Source organism: Acomys russatus, chromosome 3, assembly GCF_903995435.1.
Source record: "Acomys russatus chromosome 3, mAcoRus1.1, whole genome shotgun sequence".
Classification (NCBI taxonomy): Eukaryota; Metazoa; Chordata; class Mammalia; order Rodentia; family Muridae; genus Acomys; species Acomys russatus.
The window spans coordinates 14212807-14232304 of NC_067139.1; the positions used below are offsets into that span (position 1 = coordinate 14212807).

A 19498-nucleotide genomic window follows, 5' to 3' on the forward strand; every position below is an offset into this window, starting at 1 on the left:
CTAGGACGCTATAGTGCAAGTCTGGGCTCCTAGAACCAAGGCAACAGGGCATTTGTTTGGAGGTAATGCAACGCCGATGCTTACAGGTTTGTTCCACCGTCACTTCCCACTGCTGGTTCTGACACAGGGACCATCCTCTTTTCAAGTACACAGCAGACCTTGTCCTAAAGCCTATTGACAACCAAAGTGAATCCACAGCCCATCACAAAATACCCTGTAGTCACCTCTCTATAGATGTTACCTCAACCTGTATTGTAGCTGCCCACCTCAGGCTCTGTCTTTAAAATTCCACTCTTGTCAACAACTGCTCACGCAAGGTGTAGGTCACATCCATTCATACTCATTTCTATAAAGCAATGACCACTCCCTCTGTTACCTCCCATTTAGCTGCCCTCTTTGGCAATCCCCCTGCCACCTCACACTCAACACTCCTGACGACTAAATTGCCATGGGCATTGGCCGCACAAAGTTTCTAAGACTGGACAACGCAGGCAGCAAATTCAGTATTCACAGACAAACAAGCTTTATGTTGACTCTTTCTAGCACTATGTATGAATGAACCTCAACCATAGATAGTCATTCTGAAAATTCTGCATATCGACTCAAGATTACACTACTATTTTGTAAGACAGTACCCAAGAATAAAATCATTATTTGTAAATATGAAAGACTAATTGTGAATATTGCCAATTTCAGGAGCTCTCTTAACAAGGCACCTCAGTGAAGAGAGGCAGCTACTGAGATACTGTGCCCCAAATTTTTCTTTTCTTTCTTTCTTTTCTTTTTTTTTTTTTTTGAGACAGGGTTTCTCGGTGTAGCCTTGACTGTCCTGGAACTTGCTCTGTAGACCAGGCTGGCCTCGAACTCACACAGATCCACCTGCCTGTGCCTCCCAAGTGCTGGGATTACAGATGTGTGCCACCGCGCCCCACCCTAAACTTTTCTTAAACTTCCTAACCAGAGGAGACTCTCTAACTAAATGAAGCTCCAACCACTTCAGACTCATTAGTCATTTTACTCTTTGCATCTCTAAAACATTAAAGAATCAATAACTTAATTCATTTGTTTTCACCAAACACTGAAATATACAGCATGAGGAACATGCACCTCCATTTAAAGAGAACCCACCACCGCACTTCACTCAGTAACAAAATCTTGATCTCTTAGGAGAGCCCCCATTCCGCGGTACAGCTCAACTTTGTAGTGTATGCCCGGTTCCTGCTTCCGCGTGACTTGCGTACAGACTGGACACTGCTGTATGCAGCCATGCTATACTCCAGGAGTAGCAGGGCTCTAATGGTGCCCCATCATTCAGGTCAGGTGCCATACTACAACGCAGCTGTGACGTGGAATGGCGGTGAAAGGAAGCTTCGCCTCTCACCCATCAGCACCCGCTGCAGTCCTTGCTCACACCCTGAGGCATTCACTAATAATGTCAGGAAGAGCATCAGCCACCCATTAGGCTGCCTCAGAACAGCCACAGGCTGGAGGAGCCTATCCAATGACCCGCAGCAAACTGCTATGGGAAACAGAGCCTTGGCAATGCTACATACAGTGTGTGCTTCAAGATTTCTATGAAAAGCAGCTAAGCAGCAGCTGCATCTGTGTCACTGTGCAAAACAAAGAGTGGCCAGTAAAGTTTTCAGTTTGTTTTGAAAAAATAAAAAATAAAAGAGCATTTTAGGTTACTATATCCTGTGGCATCGCAGTACTCTAAATTTTTAGGTTGACTTTTGTGACTTTGAGGCAGTTAAGGAAGTGAAATATAATTGATTAGATTACTAACTTATCAATTAGACAAACAAGGAAGTAAAACATGTTCAATTTAAGTGATGTTTTAAACTCAGAGGAAAGAGTGACGAGATGGACAGGCAGGCCCTCTCACCACTCTTGACAAAGAAAGATCGGACCCGGCGACATAACTTGCCTATAGCTACACTGTGAAGGTGTGCTATAAATAGATTTAGAAACAATGTCCTCAGTTTCTCAACTGTGCTTTTTAAATGCATTTTGTACTGGAGATTAAGCTAATCTGTTTCAAAGCATAGTCTAATAGAATATATGGTTCAATTATTCAATCTACCATTACATCTAACACTAAAATGTTATATTCTGAATTTCATTATTTTATGTGTGCCTTACATTTACCACCCACTGGGAAGGATGCCTGACCCTACACATCCCTTTTTGGAGGGACTTTTATCACACTTGGTCATGTTGATGGGCACTTAATAACACCCCCAAAAAAAGCCAGCACCCATGTCTTGGATGTGTTCTGCATTTTCCCTACATATCTTTCCATAAATACCCAAAAGTAAAACTTTTCCTTAATAAACTCAACTTTGAAGAAAAAAAAAATAATGGTAGTGTTCCATACAGGGATAAGACAACTGATCACGCCTACCTGGCGAGCCTGCAATTCCACTAAAAATGGTTGCATATATTCATTAGAAGACATTAAAACATGTTCATGAGAAGGATGGCTTCTTATAGACAAAATCTAGAGATTACTGTAATATTGAATAAGAGAATAAGTAAATAAACTGCATTTATTACACAAAACTTCACGATAAACCAGAAACAAATTATCAACACATAACAGGAAGAACTCAAATAACTTTGTGGGGAAAATAAATTCAAAAGAGTACATACTGTATAAGCCTACTTACATGACATTCAAGAAACTGAAAGGTACCTGTGATGGAATTTCTTCATTCAGAGCAATGGCTGTCTTTTGGAGGTATTAATGGGAAGTGGACATGGGGATGGGGGAGGCGGAAATGACGCAGGACGCGTCCTGTGTCTTTTCATGGTACCCAGGGCACAAACATATAGCCAGGAGAACAACTGTAAAGACTCAGGTCTGAGCACTGGGGATTACTGTACTGACTGCATTTGTTATACCACAGTGAAAAGGGGACAGAGGCAAAAGAAGGACAGCGAGTAGCTACACCATACAAGAGCACGGGATGTGATTCAAGGACCATGGCTGATGAAGGAAAGATGGACCTATTACTTCACGAAGGTTTCCTTGCTTTGCTTTATATACCCCCTTTTATAAATAATGTTTCACTTAGGAATATATTTTATTAATATTTGATAGATGTATGAAGATTTTATTTCTTTGAATTATATGTACGTATTTATTTCTTTGAATTATATGTACGTATGTGTCAGGGGGGTTGGGCATCTGAATACAAGTGCCATAGAGGCCAAAAGAGAGTGTTGGATGGCCTGGAGCTAGAGTTACAGGCAAGCATGAGCCATCTAACCTGTGTACTGGAAACTGAACTCAGGTCCTCTGCGAGAACATAACATACACTGTCCCTGCCCCCTGACTCTGGTTTTTTGCGACAAGGTTTCTCTGTGTCACCTTGACTGTCCTGGACTCACTTTGTATGCCAGGCTGACCTCGAAGACACATTGATCAGCCTGTCTCTACCTCCAGAATGCTGGGATTAAAGGCACCACCACACGCAGCTCCTACAGTACATACTTTTTAGCCATCTGCTAAGTGATTCCTCCAGTCCCTGATAGACTTTCCTTTTTAAGTATAAAAATTCTACTATAGGGATAATCTGTGACAATTCAGATACTGAAGCATTACTGAACACACACAGACACAGGAAAAAAGAGCTATCAAGGCAAGAAAAGATACAGGAACAATATATGACGATTAAGTAAAAGAAGCCAGTAATAACAAGGTTATTTACTATGATTCCAACTCCATGCAAAACTATGGAGAGAATAATAACATACCAGCGGGCTCTGGGTTAGGGAACAGAGTAAAGATAAGATAGTCGATCATACGTAGTCCTGTCTCAACAGGTTTATCTTGAATTCTAAGCCCCTGTGTATGGGGAAGAAAAAGAAAGGCAGGTCCACAGGAAGATGGGTGCAGCAGGATTCACTCACCAATAACCTCTATTTTGGAAATGCACCTGAACCTGAAAACAAGCAAGGTTGGCTAGAATGGAAGAGATAACGGGAGAAATGCAAATAGGTTATTGCATTTCCCTCTTCTGGTGGGGGTGAGGAGGTTTGGCTTAACTTTCAGACCAATATCCATCACTGTGCTGTCTTCTTTTCTGAGACAGTTGCATTCTATAGGTCAGGCTAGACTGGACCTCACTTCCAGCTTCAGCCTCTTGAGCCCTGGAATTACTGGCATGAGCCACTGAGCCACTATGTCTACTTTGTTCATGCAACTTTCTTTTTTAAATTGTTAAAAATCTGAAGAATACAGGGAAAAAGAAATATAACAATAAATAGAAAAGCTTGTAATGATCAAATTAAGAATGAATAAAGAAAGAGTAGTTGATGCCCTGAGAAACTTCTGAAGGGCAGAGGAATTGCCAGAGGGCTGTGCATGGACCCAGCCATCAAAATGCTCCAGTCTCCTATAGGGCCATCCGTGGGGAGCAAGAAGTCTGTCAGTGGGTCAGTCAATCTTTGTCTAACAAGATCGCAATGAGATGCTTTAATGTGAATTGTGTGTTTACATTGTATTACCTGCAGCATAGAAAAGACTTGCAGGGGAGGAGACAGGGTAAGATTTACACAGAAGAAACAGCCTAGAGAAGGACTCGGGTCCCAGGAGAGAGTTCCTATGCTCAGGATAAAACAGGAGCCTGGGCTTCCACACCTCCTTGACAGTCTCAGACAAACATGATGCCCGGCTGTCACAGCGCCATGGAGATGATTCATCCACAACGCCCAATGCTGAGATGACAGGACAGGTCTCTGAAAGGCCTTTTTGTCTTTATGTTCCAAGTCAGATCAAGCAAAATGAGTTTGAAGAGATTGCAGAAGGCTCAGAATAAGACCTATGTCGGCGTGATCCTTTAAACTGCTGTTTCTTTCATTAGAAAAGTCAGATGTGAATGGACTGACCATGATTGAATTAACTTCCCAGATGAGTGATAGACCTAATTCCAATTCAAAGCTTCTACTTCTGTGAATGAGCCACACAACTAACAGTCAGTTGGAAGAACAATAAAATAAACTCACCACAAAGAAGTAAGAAACACACTGGGAATAGAAGTGAAACACACTAAAATCAGCATTTATTCCAACGATGGCAAAACTCATGCTTTCCACTTGTGGAAAGCTTCTTCCTAAACTATCAATGCTTTTCCACGCCTTACTTCAAACTATGTGGGTTACAACAACTTATTTCTAGTTTGGTATCTTTTCGGTTTAGTAAAGAGGTGTCAAGAGCAAGCATCTTCCTGACGAGCACTGCACTAATCATCTAATTAACTGATGTACAAAGACGAAGAAGATGCTCTTGGAAGGGCGTGTCAACCACCTAGCAAACTAAGATTCACTATGCATGTAGGCCTGCTGCAGCATCAACAACACAGCATTAAGAAATTATGGCACATGAGCATACATCGGAATAGGAACAAGATATACAATAAGGTTTTTAATAAAAGTTATCAGTTTGATGTGGGAAAAACAAATGACTGTCAGAGGCATATGTAGTTTATGTACATGTTATTTTTTATGTGGTCTCCTGAGCTCCAAGGATGTAATGAAATAAGTATTTTATCTGTAAATCTCTGTACTTTCTGTGATGGAGACTCAATTAAGAGTGATCTTTGTTGCCAGTCACTGACTAATGCCACAAATTCCTGCTCAAAAGCTCTGCTAGGGCAGATGGCATTGCAAGTGATTGATGGTACCTTTGATGTAGAACAAAAAAAATTAAGCAAGAAAACTGATTTAACCTCACACATGAATGGCCTGACAAACAGGCAACCCATCTCCAGACACAAATAATATTTAATGATGTCAGAAGGAAGGTGGGGGTAAAAATCTCTGAAAGTCCCCACTTCCATCCAATAATAAAGCCAGCGTCAAAAGGTACCATAATCATGGTTTTAAGAACTCAGAAAATTAAGTAGAGGCTTTCAGCAATGAAATACCATAAATGAACTATGGTAAGAACAGTATGCTATATGTTTGCAACCTACACTAACTACATAGCCCTCTCCTTAGCTCCATGTACCCTTGAAAAGCAATGGCCTACAGGTCATTGGTGTACAGGGTACACCAACAGTCAGCCGCTGGAGCTCAAAGTCTTATTCCCCCACAGAGCCATTATCAGGCCTGTGCACATGCAATAGCTGACTTGTTTAACGTGACCTGGCATTCACCCAGTGAGAAGAGCCTTTTGGCCAAGGGCATTTGTCAAAAATAATCAGTTGCCAAGTGCTTAGCATCATGGGTGCCTTAGGCTCTGAAGAATAGTTGGGGCAAACAAAAAGGAAACCAAGAGGCTTGAAAGAAAAAGTAGAGAATATGGTATTCATGGGGGACTTGAAAAAGCACAGACATATTCTTGCAATTCTAGAAGGCCATAAACAGGTGTAGGACTTTCTCTCTCTGCCTCTCTGCCTTTCTGTTTGTCTCTATCTTTGTCTCTCTGTCTTTCTCACCCCCTCTCTCTCACTCTGTGTGTGTGTGCATGCGTGTTTGTTTGCGTGTGCATGCGTGTGTGTTTTCTCGTTCATTAATTCAGGTTATGCAAATGTTCAGTAAAAACTCAAAGAGTTGCTAAGTTCTCACCTTTCTCTAAATCTGAGCCATTCCATAAACAGGAAATGAAGGCCAAGGTACAATTAAATGGTCTCTCTGACCAAGCAACGGAGGCATGGAGTAATGCTTATATAGGACTCCTTTGCAAAAGCCAAGAAATTCATGGATTCTGTGCATTTAAAAAACGTCTTTTTAAATATTAGTTGATCACTAATCAAAATAAGTAGAGATGTCATACAAGAGCTGGGGTACAGACATTACAACATTAATTCTATAAAGGCATTATAAACAGCAACAAGAATATAAGCTAAGCACCTGCTTTCTAGAGCTAACACCCCATACTGTTTCTAATGTCTGGTTTTCATAAACGGCAACCAAAATCTCCCTGTAGATAAGCAAATCTGGCTTATATACAAAGATACTAAATAGAAATAGAAAGAGACCAAGAAAGGATTAAGCTCAATACAAAGACTTTCAATCAGTGTTTAAAATACAATCAAAGAACTAAAAAGATTCCTACAGAACTTGATGAAAGCTGAAGAATAATGTCTCACTAAATAAACGTACCATGAATAATATGAATATCATCACTCCCCACCCAACAAACACACCCTTCTGTTATGAAGTGTTTATGAGCTGAAGTAAAAGTTCATGTCAACTTTTCAGGAGGCTGAACAGGCAGAGGAGTAGATAAGTCCAACAACAGATCACTTGAGGCTCCATGGACACAAAGAAGAAAAATATATAGGAAAATGAACATATAGGGTTTCCATGAAGCCACGTCACTGGCCAACAAACAGACTGGAACACATAACAGCAATGTTTCAGAAGTCCAGGGAGAGAAGGAGAAAGAACACCTGAACAAACAATGCCAACACCTTCTTATTGAAGGAGAGCACCATAGAATCTCTCCTCCCCTAGGCAGTATCTCGACCTCCATACTGCATAAGCAAAGCACTGAAGGTCAAATGCAGAGAAAGCACCTGGGCCATTGACAGAATGAGCTCAGCATGTGCACGGGGCTCTCAGGAAGGTCAGTGGTTGATTTTCTTTTTTCTTTTTTTTTAATATCTAAAGAAAGTAGAGGCTGGAAGTCAGTGGGATGAAAGAAAAATACCATGAAGCAAAACTTCTTTGTTCTGAGAAGCAATTGCTCAAATGTGAATAAATGACACACTCCTGGATAGACAAGAGACTGACAGACCTGGGGACATACCTGCCATTCTCTGACACAAAACAGATACCTTTCCATTGACAGGAAAGGGCACAGGGAAAACTCCAATCCATGTGAAGAAATAAAAAGCCTTGACAACGATCACTCTGCATATGAAGACAGTCTACCTGTGCAAGCACTCAGCAGAGTGCAGCACTGAGAGTGGCTCAGAAGCAAGAGGGAAGGAAAGGCCTTGCCAGCAGGGTTGGAAATGCTATTCTCACCAAGCTGACTTAAATTCAAACTAGAGCGCTGCAAATTAGGATTGGGACCTGGGGAAGAAGTCCTAAGCCCTCATGTCTGTTAATGTGGCTTTTGTTAAGAAGTGGGGTAGAGGTAATCAAGTGAAAACGGGGTCGCTCTGAATTAGAAGAGAGAACTGTGTTACAGAGACAGAGAGACAAAACCAACTCTAGACTCAGCCCAGATCAGGAAGCTCTATGGCAACTCTCTCAGGCCTTCATAGGTGCTCACCCTATTAGCACCTTGAGTAGAAGTGCAGTCTCCAGAATGGAAACAATTCTTTTTTTCTTGTTCTTTTTCTTTGTTGTGCCCCCCCCCCCCCCCACCCTTTGAGACAGGATCTCTCATGGCCCAGGCTGGCCTAGAAATCCAAATTGTTAAGTAGGGGCAGGAGCGATGATGGCTCAGTGGTTGAAACGTGCCCTGCCGTTCTCCTCTAGAGGACTCCAGCTCATTTCCCAAGGCCCATATCAAGGGGTTCAAAACCGCCGACAACTCCAGCTCCAAAGGATCCAAACTGCTGTAGCTGAGGATAGCCGTGGACTGTGTATGCTCCTGCCTCCTCCTCCCAAGCGATGGGATTATGGACATACAGAACTGAGGATATAATGCAAAGCTTTTTCTACCAGCTGAGGGACACTCCCAACCGAGTTTCTGTTACTAGTACTGTAGTTTCGCTAAACATAAGGGCACCGAGGGAGAAGTTGAAAAACAAAATTAGTAAGAGTGAAATACAGAAGCCAAACCAAGTCAAAGTATAATATCTAACATTTAAACGGATCAAAACATAGGCAGACATTCAACATGATGCGGTAGGATAGCTTAACGTGTAAACTATGAAGACTTCCTTTTTTCCTTTATTTAGAGACAAAAATCCCTTTATATAGATCCAACTGGCCTTAATCTAATGGGAATCCTCCTGCCTCAGACTCCACTGTATGCTAGATTTTAGCAAGATTACTTCTTTGTTGCCAACTGTTAGAGCCACATTCATCTACACATTTTCCCTTTACAGGTAGCAAACTTCTCATAGAAATTTTAAGACGAAAAAAATACATCCTATAAAAATAATCATGGCCAGGCATGGTGGTGCACAGTGTAACCTCAGCACTTGGGGAGGCAGAGGCAGACAGAGCTCTGTGAGTTCGAGGCTGGTCTAGTCTACAAAGGGAGTCTAGGACAGCTAAGGCTACACAGAGAAACCCTGTCTTGAAAAATATAAACAAGATGTAATATGAATTAATTAATTTTAAAAAGATATTTTTTAAAAAAGAAAAACATAAACAAATAATAAATGTCAGACTCTCTATTCTGCAGGTTGGTTTTACATCAACTTGATACAAGCTAGAGCCACTGGGGAAGAGGGATTCTCACTAGAGAAAATGCTTCCACGTGATTTGTCTGCAAGCAACCCTTAGTATATTTTCTTAATTAGTAATTGTTGTGGGAACACCTAGTCTACTGCTGGTGGTGTCATCCCCCAGGCAGGTAGTTCTGCGTATTAAGAAAATAGTCTGAGCAAGTAAAGAGGAGTAAACCAGTAAGAAGCATTCCTCCTCGGGTTCTACGTCAGTTCCTGCATCCATGTTCCTTCCCTGATTGCCCACAATGAGGGACTGACTGTGAGAGAGAAGAGCATGTAACTGAAATAAACCCTTTCCTCTCCAAGGTATTTAATCCCAGCAATAGAAAGCTAACTAGAACACCTCTCAAATTAGCCAACCATGTGCAAACTTTCCACGTTGTTCTAAACAGATTGATTTGTATTGGTCCATATTCTACATCCTCCTGTGCTAAAAGTCACTGATTATTCTATGTAGACCTTTTGTGCCTGTGATCATCTATTCTACTCCTGCTAAGGCACATGCAAATGAAGGTGTTCTCAGCCGTAAAAATAACTCCAATGTTTCCAATTTAGGAAAAAGTTGTTATTTATTGTTAAGTGACATTTAAAATTTCTGGACCAGAATTGCAAAAGCTTAACATTTTCACATGTATTATTTCTGTGAAAGGAAAATCAAGACAGTGGGGTGAAGGGAAAGGCAGTGTCCCTATATGTACGTACGTACATTCATACATACATACATACATATATACATACATACATTCATACATACATGCGTGTGCATGTGTGTGTGTATTTAGGTAAAGTGTCCCTCAACAATTGTATGAACCATTAATTTCATTACCAGAGTTTCTGTTCTACACCATGAATCACCAGAGACTATTACCTGACTGATATAAAATATGAGAATTTCATTTTATTAAATGGTGAATTCACTAGTGCCTAAGGTGGCTTTTAGAAGGCTACCAGAGCAAAGACATCAATACAGAAAGAACCATGAAATCCAGAGAAAAATTACTGAGGAATGTTGACTGTCTGTGTGCCATCGATTCTCTGAGCTTGTGAACTTAGAAGTCAATGGTCACTTTTCTTAATGGCCTGAGCATAAGTAGAATCCCTAATGAATCATGAAGAAAGAACTCAGACATGGTGCATCTTTCTCTTTGAACTATAATAATTTTTTACAGGTGACTTGAAGGCCTTCTCAGCTACTCAGAAGAAATAATGTATTTCGCAAACTGAAAAAGCTTTTCAATAATGAAAATAAAAATGAAGTCATACTTGTATCTTAGGCCCTCTTATATAAATGCAAACCAGAATATTAAAGATGAAATAGGAAAATCTGTATGCTATAAAAGAACCATGTAAATTCCATGGTTTCTCAAATATCCTACAATGAAAGAAAACTATTGAAGTGCCTGTCTATATTTAAGAGGACGTGTGTGTGTGTGTGTGTGTGTATGTGTGTGTGTGTGTGTGTGTGTGCGCGCGCGCATGTGCGTGCATGCATGAGCACGCATGCATGCGTGCATGTGTGTGTAACAGATACAAGAAGGGATATGGTCCAAGATATTAGACTATGGCCTCAGTTTTTCATATAAGCATTGTAAAGGGCCTGTTAAGACTTTCCACTTTCACTCCTCTGCTCTTCTGGGATGAACACGCACACAGGACAGTACTTCATGACATATTCAGTCACTCAGGCCACAGGGTAGAGACGAAGAGCTATGCGCTTGGGAAGAGGACTCCAAAGTTTACGTCACAACATGGATGAAACCACCCTAGGGTAACCACTCTGAAGTTTATGTCACACAATGTGGATGAAGACGCCTTAGGAGAAGAAAAAATGATTTGCCCACACTTGGTTGAGACTCTTACGAATATTTGTATAATTTAGAAATTGGAACCGAGGGTTGCAGTGAAGCCTGCAGGGCAAGGATTTCTCTATAAAGGATAAAAGGCATAAAAACAATTTTTAGGCAAGGCATTTTTCTATTGTTTTCCCCAGGAAGACAGAGATATCCAAAATTGTTTCCACTCTTACGAGTTTCATCCACAAAATAGCTCACTTTCCCCTTAAAACATATCCAGAAGATGAATATAAAATAGCATTTCCAAAACAAAAGCATACGTATGGAGGAGCTGAGCAATAAAAAACAGAGTTTTCTGCCCTGAAATCAAGTTTGTCTGTTCATGTCAAAGTCCGTCAGTGTCATGCTAGTTAGAGGCTCCGCCATCCAGATCTCATGCCAAACTGAAGCTCAGTAAGCAATGGATGACTTAAAACTTCTTGCTGAGTGAGAACTGCTAAGGCATCTTGGGTTGGTTTGGCGCTAGAGGCTGGACCAGGGTACAAGCAAGCATTGTATGAACAATGAGGCTGATCTCGTGAAGGTGCTAACAGTTCAGTGGAAGGCTTGACTGAGGCTGCTGAACTGGACAACCCAGACCCAAGGAGGAATCAAAAGGGCAGAAAATTAGGTTTTGAATAAAAGCTGACAAACTTGCTCTATTATTTTAGTTAGTGTATAAAAATTCTGGGTTTTTCTTTTTGTTTGTTTCTTTGTTTTTATTTTTTTGAGACAGGGTTTCTCTGTGTAGCCTTGGCTGTCCTAGACTTGCTTTGTAGACCAGGCTTGCGTCAAACTCATAGAGATCTGCCTGACTCTGGGCATTTTCTTTTTAAAAACATTTATTTATTGTTATTTTATGTGTATAAATACTTTGCCTGCAAGTATGTATAAGTACTGTGTCCATGCCTAGTGTCCAGAGGAGGGCACGGTAACCTTTGGAAATGGAGTTACTGATGGCTGTGAGCTACCACATGGGAGCTGGCTGTAAACTCCATTATGGCATTTCCATATATGTTGTTATACTACCATTCTCCATGATTCTTCTTTACATCTTAATGATCCCTTTCTTCCATTCAAATGGTCCCTTCTGGTGTACACACACACACACACACACACACACACACACACACACACACACACACACACACACACACACAAACACACACAATCAGTTCGCTTTCTATTGCTGTGATAAATATCATGATGAAAACCTACTTGGAGAGGAAAAGGTTTATTTCATCTTACAGCTTATAGTCTGTCAGGTCAAGTCAGGGCATGAACTTAAGGCAGGAAACTGGATGCAGGAAGTGAGACTGAGACCACGGAAGAATGCTGCTTACTGGCTTGTTCCCCATGGCTTGTTTAGCCTACTTTCTTAATACTCCAAGACCATGTACCAAGGGGTAACACAATCAAGAAAATGCCCCCACAGATCTAACCAGAAGGCTAATAATGGAGATGTTTTCCTTTATCAAGCCGTATGTGTGTATATATGGATATGAACTTTCCCGATTAGTTTCTTTCCTCCCTCCTCTTCCTCACAATTTTCAGATGGGCATAAACTATTACCTGCCACACTTTCAGAGACAGTCCTAATCTTCTGATGTCTATTTGCAAATGCTGGAGTTAAGCATGAAAGAGCACTAGTATTAACATGCTGCAGCAGTCAGGTGAAACCATACATGTATGCTGATGGCAGAAATAAAAATGTTTTCTTTCTTTCTACCTTTCTTTCTTTTTCTTCCTCCTCCTCATCCTCCTCCTTTGCTTAAAACCACCCAACACACACTTTTATTTGTCAAAATCCAGAAAATATTTAGCATATAGCAGTACAGAATCAAGTTGCATATTTTCCTATTGCTCTGGAAAGTATCAATCCTGGGGGAGGAGATGCTGTAAAAACCCCATTTGAACTGTTCGCTGGAAATTCTGAACGGCTTTGATAAAATGTAAGCACAACAGGTACTGAGTCTGCCATTATATTGACATTATGAGGCATTTTAAACAGTCTGCCAAGCCAAACATATTATTAATGTTCATAAATTACTATGCACTCAAAGTCCTTGACAGGCATCCATTGTCTTTCAGCAGACACATGTGTTCTGGTAAGCGCACAATTAGGTTAAAGGATAAGGTCACTTAGCTAAAAACAAGCATGCTAATATCTACAGTAGTAGGAGGCTGGCTGTTGCAGTAACTAGAATATTTCCAAACAAAAGCATAGGGAGTGTTGAAAGTACTCCTGTTTGCATTAACTTGTAGGACCATGACCCTTACTGAGTGCAAATCTTTCAACAGTGCTACTCAATGCAAATCAAGAAATAAAATATAGTGTAACATTAATGTGAACATAGTAATCATTTCCTACAATACTTTATAAAACTATATAAAATTTGAAATGTAGTTTATTTCATTCATATTTTGAATGTAAGAATAGTTCTTAATAAAAAACCCAGTGTAGGTGAGCCCACCTGCCCTCTCTAAGCAAGCTGAAAGGGCTCATTAAACTTCTGTCCTGAATTTGAGACATATAGGACTCCTAAAATGAATGAACAAACTGTTACTTTAAAGTCATCCTAATAAAAGACTATCAGAATGGCTTCTTAGTGAGCCAAGGAGGCCTCGGGTGAACGTGTGAAAAGCTAATGAAATCCTGAGAAATTGCGTACTGCCAACATGGGTATGGCCGTATGGAGAACCAGTGCCTCAGACCCATGAGAATGGCAAAGCCTTCTCTACTCCTCAGCCTCTGGGATAAAGCTCAGGGGACGCCGAATCCTTCCTCTGGTCAGAGTGCAAATATTGACAGTGTGTGAACAAAAACTAGCAACTGCAACTTGCTCCTCCCAAATGTTACAGACTGAGGCTACTGGCCTACAGAGCCCTGCAGATACTAGCTCACTCTTCACTCTGTGCTGTACATAACAAGCATGCTGAGGCCCTGGGTTGTGATGCAGTTGCTGTAGCTCCACCAGAAATGGCCCATATGAACTCAGCTTTTCTTTGCTTGTATCTGTCCTTTCTTTTCTCCCTTGTCACCCCCTCCACCCCGGTCACATTGCCAGAACCAAGCCATGCTGGACACAGTATTATGTAAATAAAAGTACATTTTCCTTTCAATTCAGCAGCTTTAATAACTTTTTTCCATTCGCCGGTCCACAAAATTAGAGCCAAGGCAAATTGTGTATTGTTATTTTTCCTCAACTATACACTAACCAGTTCCCTAGTGAAGATTACACATAACACTGAAGGTAAGAAAAAAGAGAAGAAGGATACTAAGGGTCCTGAGAGCTACAGCTTCAGGAGCCAGGTAAGAGCCTTATTTTCTCTAACATATAACAGCAGATCCCATCACCATGACAAAAACCAGGCCACTCAGGCTATATATGAGCTCCAAGCCATCCTAAACTACAAAGCAAGACTTCCCTTAAAAAAGAAGAAGAAGGAGGAGGAGGAGGAGGAAGAGGAGGAGGAGGAGGAGGAGGAGGAGGAGGAGGAGGAGGAGGAGGAGGAGAAGAAGAAGAAGAAGAAGAAGAAGAAGAAGAAGAAGAAGAAGAAGAAGAAGAAGAAGAAGAAGAAGAAAAAGAAGGAGAAGAAGGAGAAGAAGAAGAAGAATCAAACGATACTATCACTGTGGGTATTTTCATAAGGCACAAAACAAGACATGTCTTAAGTTTCCCCAAGAAGGGAGGGTGGGAGGGAAGGAGAGAAGAAGGGAGGGATGGGCTGACTTTTAAGTCCATCCCAATCTCTTCCCCAGGCTGACCCTCAGGGCAGATACAAGAGAGTACTCTAGTATCTAAGGCAGGTAGCTGAGGACCAGCTCTAAACTTAGAACTGCCGCAGCATTCCGTGTACATTAAGTGTGTGGCACAGGTGCTGAAATGCAGAGCCAGGCAGGAAAACTTCCCCAGAAGGTGACAATGGCTGTATTGGGAAGACATGGACGTAAGTCATTAAGGTTTAACCAGAAGGCATGGGGCCCAGATCTGCTGTGAGCGTCTGCAAAGTGGTGAGTGTTAGAAAGCATTTCAGAATGAGACAAGATGAGAAACCAGCTCAGTAGTGATCTGGCTGCATGGTTTAGCCAGTGATGTGACCTTCTTCAGACTGGGGGGGGTTGGCCAATAGTATGCAGGCAGTAGCATCTGCACAGCTAACTACTGTGAGAATGAATGAGATGCTATAGGGAAAGCACTCTTTATGTGTAAAACACACACCCCTGGAAAACCATACCGATTGATTGTTGTTACTCAGTCCTAGACAAAGTTGGCCTCAATCTCTAGTGTTGTCTTGGCAGTCCACTCCATCACTGCCACTAATCTCACATCTTGCTGGGCTCATGTGTGCAATGCCTGGGGTATGGGCAGCATATTAATATAAAGGTTAAACTAAGCAATGTCCTCACACATGTGACCAAATGCGCAAGCTTCTTTATTAGCTATAAGGGCAGCATTCCTGAAAGAAGAGTGTGCCAGGGTTATATTATGAATGGTGTCAACAGGAAACATCTCTGTTTGCTGCTCAAGGAGGTGGGGGTGGGGTGGAGTGGGGGGATCTTCCTTAGCACATCTGGCAACACATATGTGTTCCGAACACATTTCCAGCCGTGGTCTTACACAGCAATGCAAGAAATCTCAGGAGTATGGATTTTTATCTTAAATATGCATGGAGGATTTATAGCTGGTATTATAAGGGTACTAAAGCAACAAGAGAATGGAGATAGAATTTGAAGTGTGTTAAGGATACCTAATGACACAAGAAAGAGCTTCTTGCTAACTTGTCCTGATAGAGAGGCACCAACAAATGTTGAGGTGGAAAAGCGTTTTTCATTCTCAGTTGTATCTACTGTTTCTATTATCATAGGTAAATATAACTATAGCACATACATTCATAGCTACATTTCTTCAATTCTGTCAATAGTTTCTAAGCATGATTTTAAAGGCAATACATTAAAAAAAAAAGTGGTACTTAGATGTTCCAAAGGGACAGTTTACTCCTGGTCTGCATGCTAATAGTGAAGCATTGCTTGCTTTATTCTGTATTTATTCAGTATCTACTACGGAAAGTATCAAACAGATCGCCAGAATCTTGACCAAGCCATCTCTTTCCATGGAGAGCCAACTAATGCTGATCTCTTTTCCACACCATATTTTCAAACAGTGGAAATTCTGGAGCTGCCCTTAAGAAACTTCCCCTTATCCTGCTGTCGGGTGGATGTGCGTGTACTCGAGGATGCTTTCTCACAAAAGGGACTCTGGAAATCTAGCAAGTCACATGGATGTGAAAAGATCAGGAGTCTCTTAACTAAAGTCTGTGGTGAGCAGCATCTTCCAGTATCACAAGAGGCCATGTTTCAACAACAACGTCATCAGGATATCTTCTCTTCCGGGACACTAAAGCTCCGCACTGCTATTTCAGTAGTAGGCTCATATGCAACCCTTTCAATCCCTCGTCCTCTTTCCTTTCCTCATGTTTTCTTTTGGATTTTGTTCGTCTGTTTTTATCTTTTATTTTTCAAGATATGGTTTCTCTGTGTAATCCTGACTTGCTTTGTAGACCAGGCATGCTTTGAACTCACAGAGATCAGGGGCCTTTGCCTCCCAAGCATTGCAATTAAAGGTCTGTGCTACCACTGCCCTGCCAGCTATTGTTTTTTATTTTCATCTTGTTGCCCTCCTCAACACCTTGCCCCTTTTCTTTCTTCTTGCTGACTTCTTAGCATCTTAGGTAAGTCCATTCCTTTCTGTTGAGTGATATCACCTAGTGAGAGAACAGTGAAGAAGAGAGATGCACTGCAGAGCAAATGGCTGAATATCTTAAGTTGATATCTCTGAAAGCCCTTTGGGCCTTGGAGCCCAGGGTATCTTTTGTGCTGTACAGGGTATATTTGCCAATCACAACCTGGATCTGCACCACAGGAGGATGCAGGTACCATCATGGTGTGAAGGTATTGTTAAAATGCTAAGAGTTTAATAGTTCTTACTTCCAAAGGGCCAGGACTTTTAAATTTTATGCCAGCCTTTGTTCCTTCTGTTGCTTCGGATGGCCTATTTCCCTGGGAGATACATTTACCTGCATCACTAATTTTCTTACTCATGAAACCATGACTTTCTGTGGGGCGTGCTCCTATCCTTGAAGCTCATGTATACCATCATCCTTTGCTGTCTCTATTGGTCACAGTGTCATGACTTCAAACTTTGCTGTTTTACTGTGGGTGCCACAGTTTCTTTTATGAGGAAAGCTCTTCCTCATTCAGTCATTCATGCTCGTGTACTGAGTACTCTTGACTAAGACAACGACAGTGAATAAGGAAAGGGAAGACTGTTTTAAAGCAAAGAATAAAAGAGTGCAATGTCAGGACAATTAGAATTTGTTATCATGTTGAGCTGGGGATGGAGCTGAGTTGAAGGCGCAAACCCAGCATTCCTGGGACTCTGCTAAGACCACAAAACTTAAAAACAAACAAACTAGCCATTTGGTGTTTCCCAGATACAGAAAAGTTACACTGCACAATACTCTTGATTCCTATGAGGTTTTCTAGAACACCTTTGGGAGGCCAACAAGTCAATTACTAGCTTATATGGACCTCTCGGGCAAGTGCTATGAAGACAGCATCTGCGGCTACAATCCTGCTACCAATTAAAGTGTTGGATTGAGTCCAAGAAGAACTTGCTTGACACCTTTGAGCAATTTTATTCTTTTCCTTGTATTTACTCTCTATCTGAACTCTGTCAAAACTACTTTAGAATCTAGATCAACTTTTCTTTCCCAATCTAAAGGAATTGGCATGTTATCATCAATTGCATATCAGTGAAGCCCAACCCCCTTCCTGCTGAAGACACAGCTAGCAACAGCTAGCACATTGCCGGGCCTCTGCCACGCGTGCCTCACACTTACTGCAAACACAGCGAGACTGCCATGGTTCCATTTTAACTGAAAGCACTTGCTTTCTCAAGTGTTAAGTCAAAGTGTTAAGTAGAAGTTGACATGCTGGTGACTCATTTTAAAATAGCAAATTATAATCAGCTGACACTGTATGAAGCATGAAAGTTGTTCCATAAATCACGTCTATAGAAAGACTGAGCAGGGAAAATGGGAAGAACAAAACTGAACCATGTCTCCATCATATCTTACAATTACCAGTTTGTCGTCAACTGTTTGAAGGATTTCTAAAATATTAAGGTTCCTGTTTAACAGAACTCTCAGCTAGCCCACTGAAATAAATTTTAAAAGATGTATTGGGTGAGTGTCTGTTGTGTGTCTGGTCGACACACACACACAGCAGAGGGCATCCTGGGGTACACTGAAACTGGAATTATAAGCAGTTAGGAGCCACACAGTGTGGGTGGTATGAACTGACTCTGGAACAGCAGTAAGTGTTCTTAATTTCTGAGCCATCTCTCCAGCTCTCGCCATCATCCCTCACGTAATCTTTTCAATGTTTAAATAACTATTGGCATTTGGGCAGCAAAATTTGCTTTTAGCTTTTTGAAATATAACTTTTCTGTACAAAAGTGATGCAAAGAACATCCTTCATGAAAACCTAGACTTGTTTCCTTACTGTACACGTGACTAGCAGCATTTGGGCGTGGGGCCCAGACTCCAGATCTACAGTAATGTTTCTCTAATACTAATCATGGATCCTAGACTGCTCTTTTTCATTCGAACAATTGCTCTTTTGTCCGTGTTCTTTACTTGGCTTTATGTACTATCTGTCATCAGATACCACAGTTCCTTGGATATATGCCCAATTTTTTTCTAGTTTGACATTTGGCTGCCTAAGCTAAAGGTTAAACTCTGAGGTATAGAAGTCTCTACGCCACTCTTCTCCTTCACTCCCAGAGCATCCTGAAGTTTCAAGTCCCACGTTCCTTTGATTCTACTTGGTCCCCCACTATTTCCAGAAAAAAAAAAATGACCAAACTGAAAAGTCACTTCAAACTTAGACACAGAATCTTTACAGACACAGTTAAGCAGTCCAGATAAATACTGACTGCTACTTCAAAATTACTGCAACATATTAGCAGTTCTCAACTACATGCAGTCTTAAACTGGGGAAACCAAGTAAGATTTAATTGTTGAGAAACTAACTACATGAACACACACACACACACACACACACACACACACACACACACACACACACCACGAAGAACCATGGCAAGGTACCAGGGACTAAGTAACTTAGGAAACCTTAAATAATGGTGAGGAGAAGGAGGACGGAGAGACAGCTCAGTAGCCGAAGCATTTGCTGCTACCGCAGAGGATCCAAGCTTGCTTCCCAGCACCCACAATGCA

General features: G+C 41.3%; 1 protein-coding gene across 1 annotated transcript in view; it reads right to left on the bottom strand.

Annotated features, from left to right (window-relative positions):
* Cdkal1 (CDK5 regulatory subunit associated protein 1 like 1) overlaps window positions 1–19498 on the bottom strand; it is a 532156-nt gene that overhangs the window by 223026 nt on the left and 289632 nt on the right. The window lies entirely within an intron of this gene.